Source organism: Oryctolagus cuniculus, chromosome 11 (genome assembly GCF_051225735.1).
Source record: "Oryctolagus cuniculus isolate XC-2025 breed Fujian yellow rabbit chromosome 11, ASM5122573v1, whole genome shotgun sequence".
Taxonomy (NCBI): domain Eukaryota; kingdom Metazoa; phylum Chordata; class Mammalia; order Lagomorpha; family Leporidae; genus Oryctolagus; species Oryctolagus cuniculus.
In genome coordinates this window covers 68,306,413-68,331,322 of record NC_142877.1, presented here as the reverse complement: position 1 = coordinate 68,331,322, position 24,910 = coordinate 68,306,413, and the positions used below count along the sequence as shown (strand labels likewise).

Below are 24,910 nucleotides of genomic sequence, written 5' to 3'. Positions count from 1 at the left end.
GAACACTAACAAGTGAAGCATCACCACACCATGGTGGGGACCAGGGCATCACAGCTTCCAGTGTGGAATCCCAGGCTGCTCAGACATGGAATGCGCACCCCCGCAGCCCCCACCCCCACCCCGTGCCCAGCAACGCTGTGAGACACAGGGTGAGACTATCGGATTCAATGGAAACTGCAGGGGAGTTTTAGGGAGGCAGAGTGTAATTACTTGAGTTGGACTCGGGCCAGGATTCTGGAGTTAACACAACTGCTCTTAGAAAGTCTGCCATAAGATCTCTGGTGACCACAAATGGTTAGGTCTGTGGTTTTAAGTTTCATCCGAAAGGTAAACAGCTCGGTGCAGCACAGCGGCCCTAACACCATGCGGGGCATCGATTCACACGGACCCAGGGTGGAGAGGCCACCTACTGAATAAGAAACCCCATTTCCTGAAGTACCTACTTGTTCCTGGGAGGTCTCTCATCCTCGCACCAAAGCAGGCCAGCCCTTACTTAGCTAGTAAGAACTGACAGGCTCACAGCACAAAGTGGTACGGCTGCCAGACTAAATTATGTGCTTGTCATTTTTCCCGGTGTTGTCTAAGATTCCAGCAACAAAACAGTAGGGAATTCCCCATCCACATTTTTTTGCTCCAAACACATTCGTTTCTCCTCTCTGTAAAGTTCCCGGATCCCACAGTCCAAGTTAAACACAACTGGAATTTCCCTATAAGTCAAAAACAATATTAATTCTGAGACCACATACTTTTCTTCTTGTAGGGTATGTACACATTTAAACACAGCACATGTTGCAGACAGTCTGCAAATGGCACAGAGCACTGGAGGAACAAACAAAAAAAGGGGAGGGGGGAATGCGAGGAAACATGTTTAACAAGAGAGCCGAGATTTGGTGGAGTGTCTGACCCAGCCATGAATTTTCCTCTGTGGTCTGTTGAAAGAAGAGCAGAGGCTGGCATCCTGCCGTGGAGTGACGGTTGGAGGTTTCTCTACCACACGAGTCTTCAATGGGGGTGACTTTTCGGTGGGAAGCAAGGAGGTTCTTGTAGACTGTTAGCGTGGCACACTGCTGAGCTTACAAGACCCTGACTCTGACTGCAGATGGGACAGTGAAGGCCCTGTTTATCTGCAGTCTCAAGATCACCACAGCCACCTTTTTCAAATTAAAATGGCAATATAAAGTTTTGTAAATGTTAGCTCTTCTAATTGACAGTGGCTTGCGTAATTAAAATAAAGTCACTAATATTTTCTCTCATTTTTCTTTTTATCACTGAAAGTTCATTTTTCTCTAACTCGGACAAGGTCTTCATTTTTATGAAGACCCATGCTGACCCCTAAATATCTGATTTTTTTTTTTCAGTTAATGTTTGTGCCCATCTGGTTTGAATTTAGCATTCTTATGAGTCATTTCACTGTGATAGGAACACTCCACTATAGAAAACTTCTGTTAATATTTTAACATTTTAAATCAAACACCGCATAGAACATTACCTAAGTCTCCTTGCAATTATGGAAAACCATGCCCTCTATTTGTTCATGGTTCCTGCCTTCACGTTTATTTTCTTTCAGTTGAACGTAGTACATGGTAAATAAGTGCATACCCCACATACGGATTCAAACACTTCACCATCTTGGGCCAACAGATCCTTTTGCAGCTTTGGAGTCTTTTAGAAACAACGTCTGCTTGAGGAAGGAAGAATAATTCTATAGGAAGTCGGATGGTCTTTGCTTCTCATGGCTGACACTTAACCCATTTATAAGAGCTCGATTTATTTTTCGATCAACATTGACTTTATAACTTACATTTTACTACCCAAATTTCCTGATTTTGAAGCTTGAACTCATTTTCCTTTTACTGCTGGGCAACTTCTCTCAAGGTAGTCTTTAAGGCGAAACGAAGGAGGAAAAAAATGCCAGGAATCTCTTTAAGAAAATAGAGCAGTGTCTCCTCTGCCTTCTTAAGCAAATGGATGGTTCCCAGGGAGGCTAGACGTGGTTGTGTACTTAGCCGGTAAATTGAATCCGCACATGGGGTGGACATAATTTAAGTTAAAAAAATAAAAGGAGGGGTTTGAAGTATTATTTGTCTATATTAAAAGTGAAGCGAGCATACCTTAACAAGCCTGGCCATTTTGTCCTTTTCTTTGCTGAATGTAAAATATTTCATCTTAATTTTCGGAGAAAAAAAATATCAGTGGTTTAAATCAAGTGCTCCTGTAAGGAGCAGGCCATTTGTAAGGGATGTATGAGTTCCACACTTCAACGAAGATACAAATGAGCTCCCACTCCGAATGAATAATAGGGTTTTGCTCCCCTATTCCCCCATTAAAGTTTCTTGAGTTTATTTCCTAATCTGCAGGAATAAAGCTTAACAAAACAAAGCGCCTTACCTGGGCTCTGGGCACCAATTCCTTAAGACAACTTTATTCTAATTCTCATTACGTTTTAGTTCACGGAGGGCGCTGGGAGAGGTTTAAATCAAAATAGGAAAAATAATAACCGTTGACTCACAGAGGTGGGGCCCAGTTTCTTAGTCTTTGTTCAGGCAAAACATGTGTTGGAGGCTATGAAAGCTTTGCAAAATCCAAAACTGGGGATTTTAGCAGCCACATGCCGTAAATGCAGATCCCCGGCTCTGGGCATGACGGATACGTTTGTACTTCCCCTTAGCCATATTGTTGTGACTGAATAAAAAATGTCGTCTTCTTCACACAATTTAATTAGAAGCACCAGATGTGGTGTTGTATGACTGATGTCAAAATATGACACTTTTATGTAAACACTTTAACTTAATCAATCAAGTAAATAGCTTTCACTATTTTAAAGCATTTCAAATCTGCTTGGTACAAATACATTATTTTTGTGTTATGCTAAATAGATTATGGCCAGCTGCAGCATTATTAAGAGATTAGGGGAATAAAGTTAGATTTTACTATATTATTTTTCAAGGGCTGGCCTTTACAATTTCCTCCTCTGGGAAAGACGAAAAGAAGACAGGGTTACAAAATCCTTTAATTTTGTGGTGCCGAAGAAAGTTCTCCTAGGGAAAAAAAAAAGCTATTTCTCCATCCCCATCAAATATTGCTATCAAATATATCTTTGCATTCTCCAGTATTGCTGGAGAAAACTGTTGTTCTCCTGCTCCCCATCCTGTAAACAGCCCATTGCAGAGGCAGGGCATTCTCATCTGTGTATTAAGTGTCCTACAAGTTTGATACTCTTGGGAGGGCATTCTGGGAGCAGAGCATTCAAAAGCTAAGCCAGCCGTTAGTTCCCAAGCACCTTTCCTTATGCTATCTCGTTTGAGTCCTTGATCAGTTCAAGTGGCCGTGTAGTCACCGGGGTGCCAGTGAAAACGTGCCGCCTCCCTGAGCTGTCCCTTCTTGAAGAGCAAACGCCTGAGGGAAGCAACTGGACACTAAGCTGCAGCCAGAAGCTCCAGGTTCCAGCTGGGAAATGAGCAATGGTTACACGCGCCGAGGGTCTTGTGAATCCCTATGTGTGTTCACAGGGAGGGTGGCTGACCTCACACTCAGTGGGAAATACTTCAATTTAAGAAGATGTACAAAAAGCGTAGGTTTTCAGGCTTCTCCCAGGCAAATGTGGTTCAGAAGGCGGATTTGAATGGGTTTCTAATCAACCTGCTTCTCACTTGGCCCTGCTTCCCTTGGTGCTTGTTTCCCTCCCTTGTACAGGGCATTGGCAACACAAAGAATTATTTTGGAGAGAGAAGGGCTGTGAGAAGCACTGTTGTAAATGCAGGTGTCGATGGACATCAGGCCGACATTCTGTAATATTGACCTTGACGTTGATCTTCATATGTGTTTGGAGCAGCTTCTACGTTGTACTGTTCACATCATAGTTAATAACAAAACCAGTGTTCCCTGCGGTTGGGCACTGTGTGGTTCACTTTTGTGGAAACGGAGGGTGATGGGGATCTAGGCAGGAAGATTAGGTAGGAATAGATGAGCTGGAATTTTGGCCAGCCCCGCGTTGTCAAGCTAGTATGCCCAGTTTCCCTTGATGCAGCTGTGTCTGATCTGGGACCAGGAAAGAGAAAACATCAAGATGGCCATGTGGAGGGTAAACTCCATGTGAATATGCTGTGAGACTCCCAGAAAGCCTGACACTCACTAAACTACCTACCATTTGTATATTTCATTAGGGTACCACCTCCTATCTCATTAAAGAGACCGGTAATGTGAGAGGGACCCTCCTTTGGCCATGGGCTTCTAGACCACGCTGTGGGTCCTTCCCTGGCCCCCCTCTCACTCTCTCCTCGCAGGTAACTCTGGTCCACTCATGACAAGACTCTCTCTGTGGGGTGGCCCACACACCAGAGTGAATGAATGTCTCTTTTAAGTAAAACCAGCTCTCACTCGTGTGATGTATTTATGCTTCTGCTTTCAATTCTTATCTCTGTGGAGGCAAGATCAGGATACTGAGGCCCATAATAAGGGGAGAACAAAATGAAAATGACAGCATGCCCCAGGAGGCTCTAATTTTTCTTGCTTTATGAGGGGAAATCTGAGGAAGAGAGAATTAGACCTGTTGCGTAGATGTGCTTGTCTTTTCAGGTGATCTTTATTTATTTTGTTGAAGGTAAGCCTCCACTTGGGACACCTGCATCTCACATCAGAGTGCCAGGTTCAAGTACAGCTACTCTGCTCCTATTCTAACTTCCTGATAATGTCCGCTCTGGGAGGCAGCAGACGATGGCTCAAGTGCTTGGGTCTCTGTCACCCTGTGGGAGACCCCCAGATGGAGTTCTGGGCACCTGGATTCAGGCTGTTGCAGGCATTTGGGGAGTGAAACAGCAGATGGAAGATCTCTTTGTCTCTTTTCCCCTCTCTCTGCCTTTCAAATAATACATACATAAATCTTTTAAACATATTTTTTGCTTGGTTAGAAAAGGATTGCTTTAACACCCAATAAGGAGCTAAGGATAGTGTAAACAACTCCTAGTTTCTTCAGAATTCATTTTTTTAATTAAAAAACTATTTCATTTATTTGAAAGGCAGAGTTACAGAGAGAGGAGGAGAGACAGAGAAAGAGAGATCTTCCATCTGCTAGCTGGTTCACTTCCCAAATGGCCACAAGGGCGAGAGCTGTGCCGATCCGAAGCCAGGAACCAGGAGCTTCTTCTGCGTCTCCCACACCGGTGCAGAGGCCCAAACACTCGGGCCATCCTCCACTGCTTTCCCAAGCACATTAGCTGGGAGCTGGATTGTAATTGGAGCAGCTGGGACGTGAACCTGTGTCCACATGAGCTGCCGGCACTGCAGGCAATGGCTCAACGCATTGTACCACAGTGCCAGTCCCCAGAATTCACTTTTAAAACCACTCACCAGCTGTGAATGACTCTGGGTAAGAATCTATCCTTGAAAAAGGGTTGAGACTGCTGAAAAGCCCGGAGGGCCTTTCGCTGCATTTCCACGCCTGTTGGGTCTCTAGGGGTTCAAAATTAGGAAAATGCTGAGTGGCCTGTGACTCAGCTTCACAGCAGTGCTGTAACTCCGTCCTGATTCCTGACTCGGTGCTACCCTACCCATGCTTTGAACATACTCTCCAGCAGGAGACGGCTCTGGCCGGACTGGGCTCAGGGTCCAGGGGACAAAGCAGGCTCTGCCCTCCACCCCTTCCCTCCCTCCTGGTTTCCTGTACCTTATCAAGGGCTACTAACTTCACAGATCCTGCTTAGGTTACAGGCATTACCTGGAGAAAACAGTAAGGGAAGAAACAAATGAACTCGCAAAGAAGAGGTGGGGGCTTTGTTCTCTGAATGGATTGGTTTTCTGGACCACACACCTTGAAAGCAATCAAATGCTTTTCCTGCCACTTAAGCTGGCCAAGGGGTTGTTGTGTGCTTGGAAAAGCTACAGAGTCAGGTTGGCACTTTGCTGTTTGAATCCCAAAGTGCAAGGAGTCCAAGGAGGGATCTGTTTTCTCCTTTCTCTCCTTTTTCCTCCTCTCACTGCTTTCCCTTCTTAAGGCATCTCTGTTTACTTTGGCAAATGCATAAGACTAAGTGAAAGGAGGGTGGAGGCATTCAGGGAAGGAAGTGTGTGGGGGAAAAAATGGAAATGCGGTGGGTCGGGCTGCCACCCTGTTTTGCCTTGCTGGAAGAACTGAGGAATCACCAGATGAATGTTTTCAAGAGATTCTTTTAAATGCATGGACTGTAAGACTCTTTCTCTTTCACCCCCTCTCCCTTGGCCCTCTCATGCTGGATTCTGTGTGGCAGCAGTTGGGGCAAGCAGAGCCTGAGAGAGGCCACAGAATCTTCACAGTGGACTCACAAGCACACAAGAAGTTGCTCCTGGAGCAAATACTGGCGTGATTGTTGAGGGTATGAATGCTTTTTTGGGTCTCTCTTGCAGTGTCCTATTTTCTAATGCTCAGCTTACATGGCAGTTTCTAGAAGATACTATGCTCTTGCCAACCAGTGGTGATTATTTATTATTTTATAATAATTTTATATTTATTTTAAATTGTAACAAATTGCATATATTTATTATTCTATTAATTATTTAATAATTAAAACTAATACCTGCACTAGACCCAGCACTTTCCTGCCTCAGCATCTTTGCATATGCCTCTGCCAGCAACACTTCCACTATTCCTCCCCCAAGCCCCTCAGTGAGCTTCCATTCATTTTCCATTCAGTTTAAACTTCGTGGGGTTCAACTCTTACCTCCCTCACACATGATGCATCTCTCCTTGATAACTTGTGTCTCAATGGTAATTTATTAACTCTTGGGCAATTATTTGTTCACCCTTCCCTGCTACACTGTAAGATCCTAAAATTGGGACTGTGTCTCATTTACCACTGTATCTCTCAGGCCTGATGTGTAATAGATCTTTCAGGAACATTTGAAGGAGGAATGAATGAACCAGATCCTTTACTACTAATGGATGTTACTGCTAGTGAGTTGTTCCATGGATGAGAGACCAATCAACTGCTAGCTCCAAAAAAGCATCAGCCATGTTAATGATGATTCATATGCGTTCAAAGCTGATTTATTTTTAATTTATTTGACAGGTAGAGTTAGACAGTGAGAGAGAGAGACAGAAAGAAAGGTCTTCCTTTTCCATTGGTTCACCCCCAAATGGCCGCGGCCGGCGCATCGTGCTGATCCGAAACCAGGAGCCAAGTGCTTCTCCTGGTCTCCCATGCAGGTGCAGGGCCCAAGCACTTGGGCCATCCTCCACTGCACTCCTGCGCCACAGCAGAGAGCTGGACTGGAAGAGGAGCAACAGGGACTAGAACTGGCGCCCACATGGGATGCTGGTGCCGCAGGCAGGGGATTAACCAAGTGAGCCACAGTGCCAGCCCTCAAAGCTGATTTAAACACATCCATGGGAAATTCAGTAACAACAGAAAGAAAATGAGGAGAGGAAGAGGATGGTATGTGATGACAGCTTCCTCTACAGTATGCAATTAATGTTTCTCCATTTTGTTGAATCGTGCTGTCAACTGTCTGCGATCCTTAGCCCATTTATGGTGTCCTTCTTCTGGATTGAGCAACATGTGAATACATAGTGAATTTGTATGTTGGGAAATTAGACTCTGACTTGAAATGCATTCAATTTCTTATTCATTTATCCAAATACATATTGGATTTTGATTGTGTAATGTCACAAATGCCAAGGGATGACACTGGTTAAAATACTTAACCTCAGTGTGCCTCAGTTTCCTTAAATATAAAATAGAATTCTTGGGGCCAGCGCTGTGGTGTAGCAGGTAAAGCCACCACCTGCAGCACCAGCATCCCATATTGGCACCGGTTTGGGTCCTGGCTGCGCCTCTTCCCATCCAGCTTTCTGCTAATGTACCTGGGAAAGCAATGGAATATGGCCCAAGTGCTTGGGCCCCTGCACCTGGCTAGGAGACTCGGAAGAAGCTCCTGACTCCCGGCTTCAGATCAGCCCAGCTCTGGCCATGTGGCCATTTGGGGAGTGAACCAGTGGATGGAAGATCTTTCTCTCTCTCTCTCTCTATTTCTCTGTATTTCTCTCTCTCTCTCTCTCTCCCCCTCCCTCTCTGTAACTCTGCCTTTCAAATAAATAAATAAATAAATCTTTAAAAAATGGAATGCTTAAAATTAAATGAAGTAATACTTGAAAAGCTGTTAGTATATTGTCTGTCATACAGTAAGCTTTCAACGTTAGTGACTATCATTATTTTTACATGTCAGGAACTGGGTTAAACTCTAACTCTCCACAGACGAAAGAAGGGTGACCCTGGCTTTCCGTGAGTTCACAACTTGAGAATGATTGGCACCACAGGGCTCGAGAGTAACCTCCCCTTTGTACAGTCAGCCAAGTTGATAACATGAGCATCAACAGGAGCTCCTCGCTGGGCTTGCCGAGAGTGATGACTCCCAGCTTTTTGGCTGTTCTGGCAGAGCTGCAGGGTGTTCCCATGGCATCAATCCCTGCAGCATTTTGTCTCCTGACTCCGTGGCCAAGTGTTGCATGGAATGCTGTCTTCCGTACCCTGGGGCTTCGGGGTGGCAGGACAGATGGCACGCTGGCCATTTGCTGTGTGCTCAGATTATATTGAGCTTGAGTGCTGCTGGATCCATGGTCGAAGGCTTAGAGAAAAATTGTTCACAATCTGTGAAGCATGTGAATTATATTCCTGTGACGTTTAAAAAATTCTTGGCAGGCAGAGAAGTGTTGAGTGAAAGGTAATAATCCACTGTTACCTTCCCCTTCTTTTGACTGCTATAATAGCTGTTGGAAAGGCCTTTGAGAAATCTGTTGAATTGGAGTCTTGTCATTGTGCTTCCCATTCATTAGAGAACCTGCTTATTCTTCTGCGCCGTCTCCCATGAGTGGTCTGTGACTAAAAAAAAATATTTCGGACACAGACATGCAATTGATGTTCTGTCCCCAAGAGATTAACTTCTTAACACAATGGGTTCTAAGTGAAACTGAGAACAAGTTTTGTCCATTATTTGTATAGGTGAAAATGTCTCACAAGTGTCTGCTGTTTCTTTTAAAACACTATCGTAGCCTGCTGAGAGTTTGTTTTTTGTTTATGGGAAATTTTGAATGATAACATAGAAGTCTCCATTCCAGTTTCCTGGAAGACTTTCACCCAGATGAAAAGAAAACCCTGAAACTACATAACTCAGACCACGCATGTAATTGGTAAGTCTTTCTAGGACGATTTGCTCTGTACTATTCGGTAATTGTTCTTTCTCCCTTCTTGTTTTTTCTCATTTGTATCTTCACTATGATTGTACTTATGAATATAGCTAACATTTATAGACAACTTACTGTGCATCAGACATTGCTTTGAGAGTTTTACATGAATTAATGCCATTGATACTTTGCAACAACTTTATGATACAGCGGTATAATTATTCTCATCTATAGGCAAAGAACCCAAGGTGGTAAGCAGAGGATCAGAGACTTGCACTCAAGTTGTCTGGTTCCAGAATCATGCCAGTTCTTAACCTCTATACTCCATTACCATTCAAGTCTCAGTCTATGTGAAGCAAACTAGAGAGTGCATCCCTCAAACCTAAGGACTGAGGCACTAATAGGGAACCTTGAGGTACGCAGTGGCCTCTGAGTCTCAGTGTTGGAGAATACTTAGCTGATGTGCCCCTCCCTGAGCTGCTTTGCTGCCGAAAGTCAAGATCTTTAAAGATCAATCCCTAAATAAATGTAATATACCTGAGAGAAATTGACACATTGAGATTTGATTATCGCTTATTACCCTTGTCTCTACTCCTGCAGAATAGTAGTCTTTCTACTTTCTCCTCATTGAATTCTTTATTTAGTGGGGGGAAATTAAGCCTGTGCCTATAAAGTAAATTGAAAGTATGCTATCACAAAAATTGAAAGAAAAAAAAAAAGGAAAGGAAGGAGGATGGAGGGAGGGTGGGACATATCATTATGTGCTTAAAATTGTACATATGAAATACATGAAATCTGCTCTCTTTATATAAATAAATAAATAAAGGAGCAATCCAATCTTTATGAATAAACTTAAAATGAAACACTAAGAAAGCTTTGTTCTCAGTGATGCTCCTACTGAAGAAGATATTTATCCTTAGATGGAGTTGAAACATATAATCTGTTTTTTTTAAAGATTTATTTTATTTATTTATTTGAAAGAGAGAGGTAGAGACAGGTTTTCCATCCTTTGGTTCACTCCCCAAATGGCAGCAACGGCCAGAGCTGAGCCAATCTTAAGCCAGGAGCTTCTTCCGGGTCTTCCATGTGGGTACAGGGGCCCAAGGACTTGAGCCATTTTCTACTGCTTTCCCAGGTGCATTAGCAGGGAGCGGGATCAGAAGCAGAGCAGGCAGCATTCAAACCGGCGTCCACATGGGATGCCAGCTCTGCAGGCTGGGGCTGTGACCTGCTGCACCATGGCATCGGTCCCTGTATCATCTGTTTTAGGCGCTGTAAATTAAAACAGACTGGTGAGTCTCTTTCCTTTTCTCCTTGCATGATTTCAAAGTGTTGCATGTCTTCAGTACTGTGTTCAGTGATAAAGATCACCTGTAAGTGGAAACACAGAAATTCTGTGATGGTCGGCTCAGACTGAGCCTAGAATTACTCATTCCATCATTTATCTTTCCATGATGTTTGCCTTTTCACTGTTGTTTGTTTTCATGAAGTTAATTCCTTAAACCCCCATAATGTCCAATGGGATGATGAGTTAGACACAGACTGAAGTTACAGACTTGCACATCTGTTTTTAGAAACCTCAGCATTTCTCACCTATAGTTGGAAGCTGCTAAACTCTACCCTGAGAATGAGGCGCACTTTGAGCAATGGAGGTGAAGATTTTACCAGGCCCTTTTATACCTTCCTGAGCAGAGCTCTGGGGACAGAGCAATGTGGTCCCAGCCATTAAACAGAGTGGCCCAGGAGCACCTGGTCACAATAAATACGGACTCCTTCTTTCAGCCTTCTCTGTGGTCTTAAAATGAATCTACAAATTTTAAAATTTGTCATCTCCAGGATTATGATAATCCTAGGTAATGAGACATTTTCACAAGTGCCACATTGTAAATCTGCTGCTCGCTTATTTAAAAGGCCATATCCAGACCAGATTGAGTTTTGTTAATTGTGCAGTTTCTTGAATTCAATTTATCCTAACACCAAGTAGACTTAAAAACCAAGAAAATGTATAAGATATATAATTATAAAATCACAAAAGCTTATGAATTCACTGAGTGTTAAGAAATCATCCAACACAATGAAAGCAGTTTTAGGCAAATTCTTGAAGTATATATATATATAATATATATTAATATCCTAATATATATTAGGACAAAACCTCGCTGTTGCTAAAATCTTTCTGAAAAATAACATTTATTGTTATGTTTCTAATTATAACAGTTATTCATGTATTTTAGAAAACCTGGTGGGGAGAAGAAAACAAAGCTATCTTCAATCTCACTCATGCCTGAAATTTTGATATCCAAGAAAAAAGCAATTGGCTATTTTGTTGACAGTCCTTTTCCAAAGCAACTATATTAGTGAACTTAATATGCAGTTGAACTTCAAATACAAATAAAAATATCTGATAATAGCACCAGTTACAATGGCTGTATACCATATTTTCTTTAAAATTTTTTAAAAGATCTATTTATTTGAAAAGCAGAGTTACAGAAAGAGTGGGAGAGACAGAGAGAGGGAGAGACGGGTGTGGGGTAGGGAGAGAAGGAGAGAGAGAGAGAGAGACATCTTTTATCTGCTGGTTCATTCTCCAAGTGGGCTCAAGGGCTGAGGCTGGGCTAGGCTGAAGCCAGGAGCCTGGAACTTCATCTCGGTCTCCCACATGGGTGGCAGGGACTCAAGTACTTGGGCCATCTGCTGCTGCTTTTTCTAGGCGTATTAGCAGGGAGCTGGATCAGAAGTGGGGCAGATGGGAACTGGACTGGCACTCATATAGGGTGTCTATGTTACAGGCAGCAGCTTAACCTGCTATGCTGCAACGCTGCCCCCCCACCCAGTTTTTATTTATTATTTGAAAGACAGACAGAGGAAGAGAGAGAGAGAAAGAGACAGAGAGAGAGCAAGCGAGCGAGCCAGCACCAATCTGCTGGTTCATTTCCCAAATGTCCACAACAGCAGGAGCTGAGTCAGGCCAAAACCAGGAGCTGGGAACTAAATCAGGTCTCTCACATGTGTGGTAGTGAAATACTTGAGCCATCGCCTGATGCCTCCCGGTTGCACATTAGGAGGAAACAGGAAACGGAGCCAAAATTTGAACCCAGGCACTCCAATGTAAGGTGTGGGTGGCTCATGTGATGTCTTAACTGCTGTCCCAAATGCCTACCCACTAACATGTTTTCTAACAGGACAGCACTCCAGTTTAAGACACACTTTCCCCTTATTTTTTAAAGTTTCGTTTTCTAATTATGAAAGCTACATTTTCATTGTGGAGAATTTGGAGAGAATAGAAAAATGATCACAGTTAATCATCCCTGCTTCTCCTGAGGATAAGCAGTTATGCTGGTGCACTTCATCTAGCCTCAAATCTTTTCTTTTTCGCTCTAGCAGGTGCTTTCTTAGAAATAGCCAGAGTCACATCCTCTCAGAAAAACAAGCAGTCTGTTTATTGGGCTCAAATGAAGAGAACCAAATGTATAGTCTGGATAGCCATCTCCTTAAGACTATCCTCAGTTTTTATGAAATATCTTTAATTGAACATAGTACCTTTTAAGCAAATGTACACAAAATTTAGTATGATGATAATGAAAATGGAAAAGGAGAAAAAGTAGTAAAATGTAAGGCCAGGAAGAGTTACTCATTTAGCAAGCCATTATGCTTATCTCAAGGTACAGAGCATAGCTATAGCTGTATCTAATCTGTCTTTATGTGTATATGCATGAATGAATTTTACAAAAATATCTTGGGCCAGAGTGAATGTTGGCCTAATGATTGAGACACTGGTTTAGAAGTCCACGATTCCCACAGCAGAGTCCCTGAGTTCAGTCCTCAGCTCAGGCTCTTGATTCCAGCTTTCTGCCAAAGCACACCCTGGGAGGCTGCAGGTGAGAGCTCAAGTCCCGCCACCCAGGTGGGAGACCCGGCTTGAGTTCCCAGCAAGCCCAGCCTCAGCCGTTGCGGGCATTTGAGAAGTGAACCAGCAGATAGGATCGATTCTCTCTCTCTCTCTCTTTCTCTCTTTCTCTCTTTCTTTCTCTCTACCCTTCCCTCCCTTTCTGTGCTTTTCAAATCATAAATAAAATTTGGGGCAGGAGCCAGCATTGTGGCATAACAGGATCTGTCAGTGTGTCTCTGCCTTTCAAATCAATCAATCAATTAATCAATTTTAATGTCTTGGTCTGTAGAGTACTGATGGGCTCATTTTTAGAAAAAAATAAAAGGAACGGAAAATGCCAAAAAAAAAAAAAAAAGAGAGAGAGAGAGAGAGAGAGAGAATGTCAGATGCCAAGAAGTATGCTTAAGAAATGGAAAACCATAATGAGAAAAATGTTACATTTATACATTAGCAGGAATCTTATTTTTGCTTTCATGAATTTTAAAGTTGCATTGATTTGACTCTACCAGTTTCATTAGCATCTCATTTCTGCTTGGGATTTTTAATGATATGCAAATTATCTATCTGAAATGAAGGCCAGCAACCCACATGTTTGGAGAATTTTTTTATTCCTTGGAAAATTCCTTTAATGTTTGGAAAGTGTCAGCTGTGAATATTGTCGACTTAGCGTGGCAAATCAAATCAGTGACTGTTCCTCTGCTTCAACAGATGCTCTTCATAACGTCTGAGGTCCTGTAATTCAGAGGCTGGTTCTGAAAGGGTGGCCTAGAACACACCTGTGCCAGGGTCACCTGGGCGATGATTACATGCAGATTCTGTGGGATGATATACAAATTTCTGGGCCCTACCCAAGATCTACTGAAAGGAATATTTAGATATGGGGCTCCAGGATCCTGGTAATGTTTATACACATAAAAGTTTGAAAGCATTGTGTAGAGTACATGTTTGGAGTGTGTGCTTAAAGTTCCCAGATTATGTAAATCCAGAAGTGAGAAGGGATGGAGTTCTTTCACCAACAGGGGTCTTTCACCAACAGGGGGTCACACCCTTCAGTCTTTTTTTTTTTTTTTTTTTTGACAGGCAGAGTGGACAGTGAGAGAGAGAGACAGAGAGAAAGGTCTTCCTTTGCCCTTGGTTCACCCTCCAATGGCCGCCACGGCTGGCACGCTGCATCCGGCGCACCGCGCTGATCCGAAGGCAGGAGCCAAGTGCTTCTCCTGGTCTCCCATGGGGTGCAGGGCCCAAGCACTTGGGCCATCCTCCACTGCACTCCCGGGCCATAGCAGAGAGCTGGCCTGGAAGGGGGACAACCGGGATAGAATCCGGCGCCCCGACCGGGACTAGAACCTGGTGTACTGGCGCCGCTAGGTAGAAGATTAGTCTTTTGAGCCACGGCACTGGCCATACCCTTTAGTCTTAAATTCAGTGCTAACAGGCTATGAGATAGATAAACTCCACATGAAGATGGTAAATGAGATTCAAGAGAGGAGAAAACCCAAATTCTCTTCTCCAGTGGGTGAATCAGCTTTTTGCCATCATCATCATCATCATCATCAGTGCCATTTTTGAATTACTAGCTTGTATTCAGCACTTTCCATGTAAAACTATGAGGCATCTCATGTGATCTTCTCAGTATCCCAGTGACACTGACACATCTTTATTTTATGATTGGGCCACTGAGGTCCAGAGAGATTAAGTAACTAAGGTTGGATGTGTCAGCTACTAAATTGTGATGATGGTATCTCCTTAACGCTAGAACTTGAAACCTAGGCCCAAGCCCCACCATGCATTCACAACTTCTATTAACCATAGCTCTGAGTGTACTTCCTGGAGAAAAAGTTTTCAGTGAAGTGATTTCCTCCTCCTTGTTTCCTTTCTTGGATCCAGCTTCAGCAGCTGGCATCACACATGGCATGTTGGGACTAAACAGCCTTGTCAAAACCACAAGCAGTAAGAACTCAATATTGCCTGTTGTCATTCTGCATTGCTTTGCAGATCCAGAGCTTAATTGTTCTTTCAAATCACAACATAGAGCAAGATCTAATTGCCTGCTGTGTGTTGAGATACAAGGGCACTTCCAAAAATTCATGAAAAATAGAATTAAAAGATACATTTATCTTGGGGAAAGCAATGTTTGAAATCCATGCATAAATTTTTCATGACATTCATTTCCATGACATTCTCATTTAATTTGAAAAAGCTGAGGATATCATCTAGGTCTCCTTTTTGCATGACAGAAATGCAGTTGTTGGAGCCATCCATGCTGCTTCCCATAGTCTGCATTAGCAGGAAGCTGGAGTCAGGAGATGAAGCTAGGAATTGAACCCAGAATGTGAGTATCTTTACCACTAGGCCAAATGTCCACTCCATGAATTTTTGAAGACCTTCTTATCTGCTGCCAAGTTAAATAAATATATATATGAATGTATATATATATATATGAGTGTTCTCTTTCTTGATTTGAATGCTAGTTACACAGATACATTCAGTTTGTGAAAATCCAGCAAACTGTACACTCATAAGAAGATGTTCACATTCCTGTATGTATATTACATGCTGATAAAAATTTTAAAAATAAAACAAAGCCATAGTCTTATGTGGAATTATGTAACTTGGCTACTGAAACACACCTCCTTTCTGTCATCTTCACTGGTTCCATGGCCTCCTTTCATTTCCAGATCAACAAACAGGTTTTTTGGTGAGAAAATGGTAAAGTAATTTTCAAACAACCGCATAAATAAGTGTTAGATCGGAGACCAGAAGTGGAAGTTAACCCTGGTGAGGGAAATGGGCTGCTTCCCTGTTAAAGTCTTTTCATCTGTTGCTTTCAGTGATCTTAAAAGTTTAGCACATTTTTCTATTATGTTAACACATTGTGTACTAAATAGGCAGACCAAAAGCATCTTGAATGTGCTTGAAAAATTTTTTGCTCAAGTAACCTCACAAGACTCCAACATTCTTTAGTCTGCCTGCATTGAGAATCAGCAGTTACTTTTAAGTTTTAATAAGTTTCACATGTTTCATAGTGAAACTGTGTTTAGTTAATTCCAGCCTTTAATTAGTAGCCTCTGGATTGGTGTATACCAGACACAGGGATGTTATTAGTGTGAACTGAAAGCTATGTGTGTTACTCCGTAACAGATCAAAACAAACCTTGTGCGCTCTGACAGCATTAAACCCCGCTGAGACCTGACCAGGATATGGTTTTCAGTTGTAAAAGAAAACTGTAATTCACAAGTCCTTGCCAGATGTTGTACCCCAATACCTCAAATTCATTACACCTACCCCGAGGAGGTGGCCATTTGAGGTTCAGCCAAGGGGACATGGTTTAGTTTTTTAAATCATTTAAAAATTAGACTCATTCAAAGTACTTAAAGTGGGCAGATTGGTGGATCGTAGTGTTTGAAATTTTCAATTTTTGTCAGTAAATAATACTTTCCAATTTATGACACGTCCTTGAAATCCTCACATCTAGTGTAAATTTTCTGGACAGTGCTAAGAAGAAAATTTTCATCTGCGAAATGTAAAAAAGATGCTAAGATCAAATAACTGGAAATGAACAAACTTGAATGACAGCACAGACATGGGAGATGGTGCCTGTTTCAAGAAGTAAACAAAGAGTTTTAAGATTGTCCTCATCTCATCTCCAGCCTATTGTGGATGCTACCAAGAGCAAAATTACCAGCAAAACAAAACAACAACAACAACAAATAAAACTTCAAAAAATCCAAAGCTTGACTGTGTTGACCAAGAAAGAAAGCACTAATGTATTTTTAAAAACTAGGTTGGTTGGCAGTGACCTCTGAAGTGTTGAAAGGTATTAGGTAAAGTTCAAATACTAACATACATGGTGTATTTACAAGTGGTTCCTGTGGTTATGCAAGGACAATAAGATTCTACCAACTTGGAATTTAACACACAACCATGAACTCCTGGATTTCTAGGCAATTTATATATATTCCCCACCCCCCTCCAATTATTCTGTTATATGACTTTAGTAAAACACATATTCCGTCCCTTACATTTTTCATATCCTTTCTTAAACTATAGATTTGTAAATGTTTTCTTTGGTCAGACAATTGGTCTTATCCTAATGCTTATTTCAATATAACTTCAATATAATTTTATGGTAATATGTAATACAGATGGTAGGATATAGTAGTAGCTTCACCTTACAGGCAAATCATATTTTATCTGGCTATAACTATAAAAAGTGATTCCTGAGGGAATGTCATAGCAAGACTTTTCCCCCAAAACTGGATTTTACTGCAGTAAAGGTCAATGCTAAATCCCAATGATTTAAAATGTAAATTATTATATTATTTTTTCCCTCTAAAGGAGTAACCACAGAAATTAACTCCATGGTATTCTGGTGATATACATAATTTGACGCTAAGTTCCCTGATGACTAATTTGGAAGATGCCATTATATTATTGTGCTTTTAGAAGCCCCTGATTGCCCATCATTGAAGAAAGAGCAACATTTTAAAATGAGGTAGAAAAAAGTTCTCTTAAAAAAACTCCCCTCTCTTTTCATGCATCTTGAATTTGTGAGGAACCAAATAATTGTATTTGAGAAAGAGTGTCTTCTTTTATCAATGTCAGGAGTGAGAGTTTTTTGTTTATGGGCTTTTAGGATCTCCAGTGATAATTTGTATATGTGAACTAAGCAATAAAACCACACAGGCAAACCTGAACTAGCCTCTGAGGTTGAAGAATAAATTTGAACCTCCTTTGGAATTTTGTCCTTTTCTTTTATTTTCTGCTCCAGACACAAACCACAGAGGCAGAATGTGTTGCTCTTCATGGTGAGTATAAATTGTTGTTGGCACTTCATAGGGATAGATTTTTTACTCTCTCCTCTCCATTTTAGTGCATTCTTTTTTATTTTTTTTTTATTTATGTATCTGAAAGACAGAATGACAAAGAGAGACAGATAAAGAGTGATATCTTCCATCTTCTGGTTCACTTTCCAAACAATCACAACAGCTGGAGTTGGGCCAGACCAAAGTCAGAAGCCTGGAACTTCATCAGGATCTTCCATGTTGGTGGCAAGAACCTGAGTACTTGAGCCATCATCTGCTGCCTCCAATGCTTATTAACAGGAAGCTGTATTAGAAGAGTAGCTGGGACTTGAACCTGGCATTTCGATATGGGATTGCGGGTATCCCAAGCGATAGCTTAACCTGTTATGCCACAATGCCCACCCCTTCTCTCCATTTTAAACTTAAAATTTTTCAACTTCATTAATTAACAAAATGCAAAGATTTCATCTTGCTTCATTTTTTTTTCCAGAGCATTACTTATAATTTTAAAAAGTACATAATCAGGGGCTAACACTGTGGAATGGTGCGTTAAACTGCTGCTCAAGACACCCATATTCCATACTGGAATGCCTGGGATAGAGTCCTGTCTCTGCTTTAAGTACCTGCTTCCCACATGAAAGACCCACGTGGAGTTCCTGGCTCTTGACATTGGGTTAGTCCAGCCCTGATTATTGTGGGCATTTGGGGAGTGAACCAGTGGTTGGATGATCTCTCTATACATACGTATATCTTTTTCCTCTCTCTCTGCCACTCTGCCTCTCAAATTAATTAACTTGCAAAAATTTCTAGTCCATGAAAGGTTATTAAACAAAATAAGAAAAAATATATACATTATAATCAGTAAAACTTTATCATATCATGAGGATTTATAAACTAGTGGTTCTCTGGCCTTTGTTATTACTCTTATTAACAGTTCGAATTGCTGGGACCAGCATTGTGGCTTAGTGAGTTAAGCTATTCCCTGTGCCACTGGCATCCAATATCAGAGTACTGGTTCAAGCCCTGGCTGCTCTTTTCCCATCCAGCTCCCTGCTAATGCACCTGAGAAAGCAGCCAAAGGTGGCCCAAATACTTGGGCCCCTGCTACCCAAGGAGGAGTTGCGGATGGAGTTCCAAGCTCCTGGCTTCAACCTGGCCCAGCCCCTGCTGCTATCGTCACTTGAGGGGGTGAACCAATGGATGGAAGATACTTCTCTCTCTCTCCCTCTCTCTCTCTCCCTCTCTCTCTTTCTCTCTCTGTGTGTGTGTGTGTCTGCCTCTCTCTCTGTCACTCTGCCTTTCAAATAAATAAATAAATAAATCTTTCACTTAGCTTTTTTGAAAGGCAATGTCACAGAGAGACAGAGAGAGAGCTTCCATTTGCTGATTCGCTCCTCAAATGGCCTCAACAACTTTTGGGCCAGGCCAAAGCCAGGTGTCAGGAGCCTCTTCTAGTTATCCCATGTGGTTAGAAGGACCCAAGTATTTGGGCCATCTTTGGCTGCTTTTCCAGGCACATTAGTAGGGAGCTAGATTGGAAATGGAGCAGCTGGGACTCGAACCGGCATCCATATGGGATGCTGGTGCTGCAAGCTGTAGCTTTAACCCACTGCGCCACAGCGCTGGCTCCCTAAATAAATCTGTTTCTAAGAAGTTTTTTTAATTGCTACAAAATTTTTGTTAAAAAATAAAATTGTGAATGTTTTAATTCAAGTTTTTTTATTGGTACAAACAGAAAGAGTAGTACCTCTTTACTAGTTGAGTATATGAGCATGGCTTTTTGGTGGGCAAACTTTCTATCACTTCTCTGTCTCTTTGGAGTACAAGGTGGCCTGGTAGTAATGGTAGTGGGTTTGGGGTCAGGAAACCACACTACTGCTCTTCATTATGCCTCACTCTAGTTGTGTGACTTAGGCAGGTAAATCCCATAGTTTCTTTCTTTCTTTCTTTCTTTTCTTTTTTTTTTTTTTTTTGACAGGCAGAGTGGACAGTGAGAGAGAGAGACAGAGAGAAAGGTCTTCCTTTGCCTTTGGTTCACCCTCCAATGGCCGCCATGGCCGGTACGCTGGGGCCAGCGTACCGCGCTGATCCGAAGGCAGAAGCCAGGTGCTTATGCTGGTCTCCCATGGGGTGCAGGGCCCAAGCACTTGGGCCATCCTCCACTGCACTCCCGGACCACAGCAGAGAGCTGGACTGGAAGAGGGGCAACTGGGACAGAATCCGGCACCCCGACCGGGACTAGAACCCAGTGTGCCGGCGACACAGGGCAGAGGATTAGCCTAGTGAGCCGCAGCGCCGGCAGTCCCATAGTTTCTTAATGCTTCAATTTACCCAACTATAAAATTGAAGAATTAATTAACTTACCGAAAGGCTTGTTAGCGATTCTGCATTCTAACACATATAAAAACATTCTGCTGGCTTTAAAGTGATGTATTACTATGATTCCGGCTAGGGATAAGTATCTGCAGTGTGTAGCTCTCCAACTGTTACCTAAGCCAATGGGAGAGAGTGAAGAGATAAACCTTTGGAACTAGACATTCCTGATTTTAAAACCTGACTCTGTTATTAGCTCTAATAAATGTTGATAAATTTCTTTCTTAAGTAAAAAAAATTAAAAAAACTTTTCATTTGACAGTTATCAATCAAGGCATATCTACATAAGCATCCCATGATTACTTCACTACAGAACTTCAGACATGTAAATGTCCTTTGTTCAAGGACTTTAGCTTAAGGTACCTCATTAGCCACAGTATAATTACCTCCTACAGTATTTTCCTTTGCAAATAATGTCAAAACAGGAGACTGCTTGCTACAGAAACTTCCCTTAACTACTCAAGAAATTCAGCAGGGGGCCAGTGCTGTGGCGCACCGGGTTAACGCCCTGGTCTGAAGCGCTGGCATCCCATATGGGTACCAGTTCAAGACCCGGATGCTCCACTTCTGGTTCAGCTCTCTGCTGATGTACCTGGAAAAGCAGTAGAAGATGGCTCAAGTGCTTAAGCCCCTGCACCCACATGGGAGACCCGGAAGAAGCTCCTGGCTCCTGGCTTTGGATCAGCGCAGCTCCGGCCATTGTGGCCAACTGGGAAGTGAACCATTGGATGGAAGACCTCTCTCTCTCTCTGCTTCTCCTCTCTCTGTATAACTCTGACTTTCAAATAAATAAATAAATCTTTTAAAAAAAAAAGAAATTCAGCAGAACCATGGCAAATAATTGTGGAATCAGGTTGAAAATGTTTTTCACCAAAAGGCACTATAATAGAAAATTTTGACAAGAGTGTAATTTTCTGAAAAATAAAAAAATCTTGATTTTCTGTGCAATAGATAAAAGTAAAAAGAAAGAAATTCTACAGATTACTTCCAAATCCTATTATACTCCTCTGTTTTAGCTTCCATCACTGTGAGAAATTACTGAAGCTGAAGAACCAGGCTCATATAACCAATTCTGTGCATACCTGCAAACTGCAGCAAACAGTAAACTGGCCAGTTGGTAAATGGCAGAAGAAGGGGTCGCAGATGCAGGGCTAATACACGTATGGGCCACTGGACCCTGGAAATGTTACCGTTACTTATTGTTTGAAGAGTCCTTTTCATGGATCTGACAAAGAGGACGCCAACAAGGTTTGGTTTTTCTCACTGATAGAGGACGAGGTCTTTCTCCACTGGCTGGGGCATCAGAAGCAGCATCTGCTGTTCCGTGACGGAGGAGGAAGGGGAAATGGGGAGAAGCCAGGGGCGTCTCGGCGGCCGCAGCCCGGAGCGGGGATACCGGCAGCAGATGTCACATGCTGAAGCAGTCTGGTGTCTGACTCAGCTTGCTGTGCACAGTCCCCTCTGGACACTGCACCAGTCGTCAGCCTGCTCAGGAGGTTTTCTTTGATGGGGAGACCCCTCAGGAGACTCCCAAATCATGCCATTGTGCTTCTGCACCTGCTTCTCCTTCTGCCTGGAAAAGTCCTCATCCTCTTCTCGCCGTGGGGACCTTCTGCGTGTTCAGAGCCCCTCAAACCTCACTTCCTCCATAAAGCCTTCCCTCACTCTGCACATCCCGGTGCACTCCACCTGGGAGCACGGCCGTCTCTAGGTGCTGATCGTATATTGTGGCTCTGTCAACCGGCATTCCCCTCATCGCATTGCAGTCTTTGGTTTGCATATCTCTTTTCCATGACAAGATCAGGCAGGGCGCATGTTGATTCCTTTTATCCTGCTCAACTCACAGCAGATAGGAGGCCCAAATCTAACACAAAATAATGGAATATAAATGTAAGTTAAGCAGTCTTCATTTGCATTTTGGTGATGCAATTGTTTTATAAGTAAGCTTAAGTAAAGCAACATTTTAGAAAATTCTAGGGGCCAGCACTGTGGTGCAGCAGGTTAAGCAGTCGTCTGCAAGGCCGGCATCCCTTCCGGTGGTGATTTGAATCCTGGCTGTTCCACTGCTGATCCAGCTTCCTGCTAATGCACCTGGGAAAGCAGCAGGAGATGGTCCAAGTTCTTGGTCCCCTGCACCCATGAGGAAGACCCGGAATGAGCTCCTGGCTCCTGGCTTTGGCCTGGTCCAGCCTCAGCCATTGCAGCCCTTTGCAGAGTGAACTAGCAGATGGAAGATCTCTCTGTCTCTCACTCTCTCTCTCTGTAACTCTGACTTTCAAATAAATAAATAATTCTTTAAAAAAAAAGAAAGAACAAAAAGTCCACACCTGAATATTGATTGAGAGATTTTAAAAAATTAATTTTCAAAAGTAAAGAAGTAATGGCAGTGGCATTCCTATGTTCTTCCAGAAAAATATTTCTGGATTCAAATATTTAAAGAAAGAAGGGGTGAAGCAAAACTTAAAAGAACATCTATCTGGGCCCAACCTTTGACACAGTGGTTAAGATACTGCTTGGGACATCTACATCCCAGGTCTAAGTGTCAGATTCAAGCGCTGGCTCCTCTACTGTGATCCAGCTTCCCATTCATGCCTACCCTGTGAGGAAGCAGGGGATGACTGAAGTAGTTGGGTCCTTACTACCCATGTGGGAGAACTGGATGGAGTTCTGGGCTCCTGGCTTCAGCCTGGCCCAGTCCCAGATGTAGGCATTTGGGAAGTGAACGAGCAGATGGGACATCTCCATCTCTCTCTCTCTGTTTCTCTCTCTGCCTTTTAAAGTCAAAATAAAGAAAACAATTTTTAGAAGAAAAATAATAGTACATATCTAAAATTCACTTTTACCAAAACCTGGTACATATCTGTATGTTTTGCTTCCTTACTGAAATTCTAAATTTCTTGGGCAGAAGGAAGATAGTTTTAGTTCTCTTTCCCAATAAGGAGGCACAGTGCTTAACACACAGCGGATGCTCAGTAAGTGATTGACATCACACACACACACACACACACACACACACACACACACTTTACCACCACCAGCAAACACCCCCCACACTTCACCACCACACACACCAACAGTTCCCATCGTGGGAGTCAATGGGAAGCCTGCTGCTATTTTTGGCCCAAACACGTGTGAAAAGACTTCAGCTTTTGATGGAATGCCACCAATATATAGTTAATTCGTGAGTAAGAGAGTAAGTGTCATCATCTGTGAATAATTTAGAGTCCTCTCAAATTTCTGGCAGTACAGGGACTGCATTTACAGAAACCCAACCTCAAGGATGTTTGCCCAACATGGAGCTTTTACATTTGCTTTTATTTTAAAATTTTAGAAATGCAATGGCTGTGACTGCACCCAAAGCTAACGTCATGTGGATGTGCATCAGGTTTGCAAGATGGATTTCCGTGGAGAGACTGTCTTCAGAAAATTTGCTTTCTGTCTTGGTATGGGGAAGAGAGGCTGCATATAACAACTTCTCCTGTGTAGTACTGACTTTCTCCATGGTCTCAGAAAGTCCATCAAAACTCTCCCCCTCAGTGCCTCCAGCTGTAAAATGGAACTCCCAGGGACTAATCATGCAGGTCACCAGGTAACTGTGAGGATTCAAGTAGTAAGAGTCTGAAGGTGGAAGGCCCCATGTGTGGAATATTTACATAATGTGAAACTTCTTTGGGCCAGCATGTTTCCTACCTGTTAATGTTTTCCATTAGACTGGATTTTCAGATCTCTCAAGTTCATTTAAATATCCAGATCAAGAGACCACTTTAAGCAAGGTGCTGTATTTCTACGTTAATAATTCCATTTCATGACAAAGAAGTTTCTAGATAACAAGGACACTTAGTATGAAGACAAACAAAGGTGAGTCTTTATCCCAGTTACAGTACAACCATGGGAAGGTCACAACATCTTCTTCCTTCTCTGTTTCCTTTCAGGTCCTAAAGCAAATGATGTGTGCCCGACTCATACAGGATTATGGCTTGGAAACAGGTAACATATGGGGAAGTGCTTTAACCTCTGTGGTGAAGAGGCCAGAGTATATTCTACAGATGGGAAAACTGAGTCCCAGAGAAGGAAACAGGCTTCTTAAATCACGAGACAAGCAAGCATCAGGGAAAACACTCGATGCCCTAGATTATAACCACAGCAGCAGAACTTTCTGTTAGAGGAATTACCCGTCTCACTGTCATGATAATCGGCTTTCCTTCACCTGTTGAATTAGCTTTGGCCTCATTCTAAAAATGGAGACATCTTCCCGCCTGCAGAATGGAAGAGAAGGTGGCTAGGGCTCACTGCCAAGGCAGAGAGCCTGATTAGGGTGTCCCATTGAACACTTACTACTGGCTGCCGAAAAACACTATTATATGGCTTGTAGAAATCACATAAAGTCTGGAGAGGAGATCAGAAAATCAAAGAACTGCTGTTAAATCTCAAGTCCTGCATGATGTGGAATAACTAAAGGGAAAATACAGGGTGTAAATTGAGTTGTAATTCCAACCAACTCAGTGTAGTCAGTTGTGATGGCCACACAACAGATGTATAAAGGCTTAAAGACCCCAAATGTTACAGACTCTGGCTGCCACCCAAACACCCTTGCAGCTGAAATCAAAGCATTCTGTATTCTTGCAGAGACAAAGTCCTAAAGACAAAGGGGCAGCCTCTCTTGAACAAAAGGGTTTGCAATGGATATATTGC

The 24,910-nt window shown here is 42.5% G+C and overlaps 1 long non-coding RNA gene across 2 annotated transcripts in view; it reads left to right on the top strand.

Annotated features, from left to right (window-relative positions):
• Positions 1-23,807, top strand: part of LOC138844385 (uncharacterized) — a 29,476-nt gene extending 5,669 nt beyond the window's left edge. Inside the window, exons 2-5 of one of the 2 annotated variants that reach the window (XR_011380146.2) lie at positions 6,246-6,347; positions 9,086-9,157; positions 10,287-10,443; positions 23,550-23,807. This is a non-coding gene — a long non-coding RNA (uncharacterized LOC138844385). Of the gene's footprint in view, positions 1-6,245; positions 6,348-9,085; positions 9,158-10,286; positions 10,444-15,277; positions 15,482-23,549 lie in introns of those variants that run through there. The other variant, XR_011380147.2, reaches the window with a different exon arrangement.
• The last annotated feature ends 1,103 nt before the right edge of the window (positions 23,808-24,910 follow it).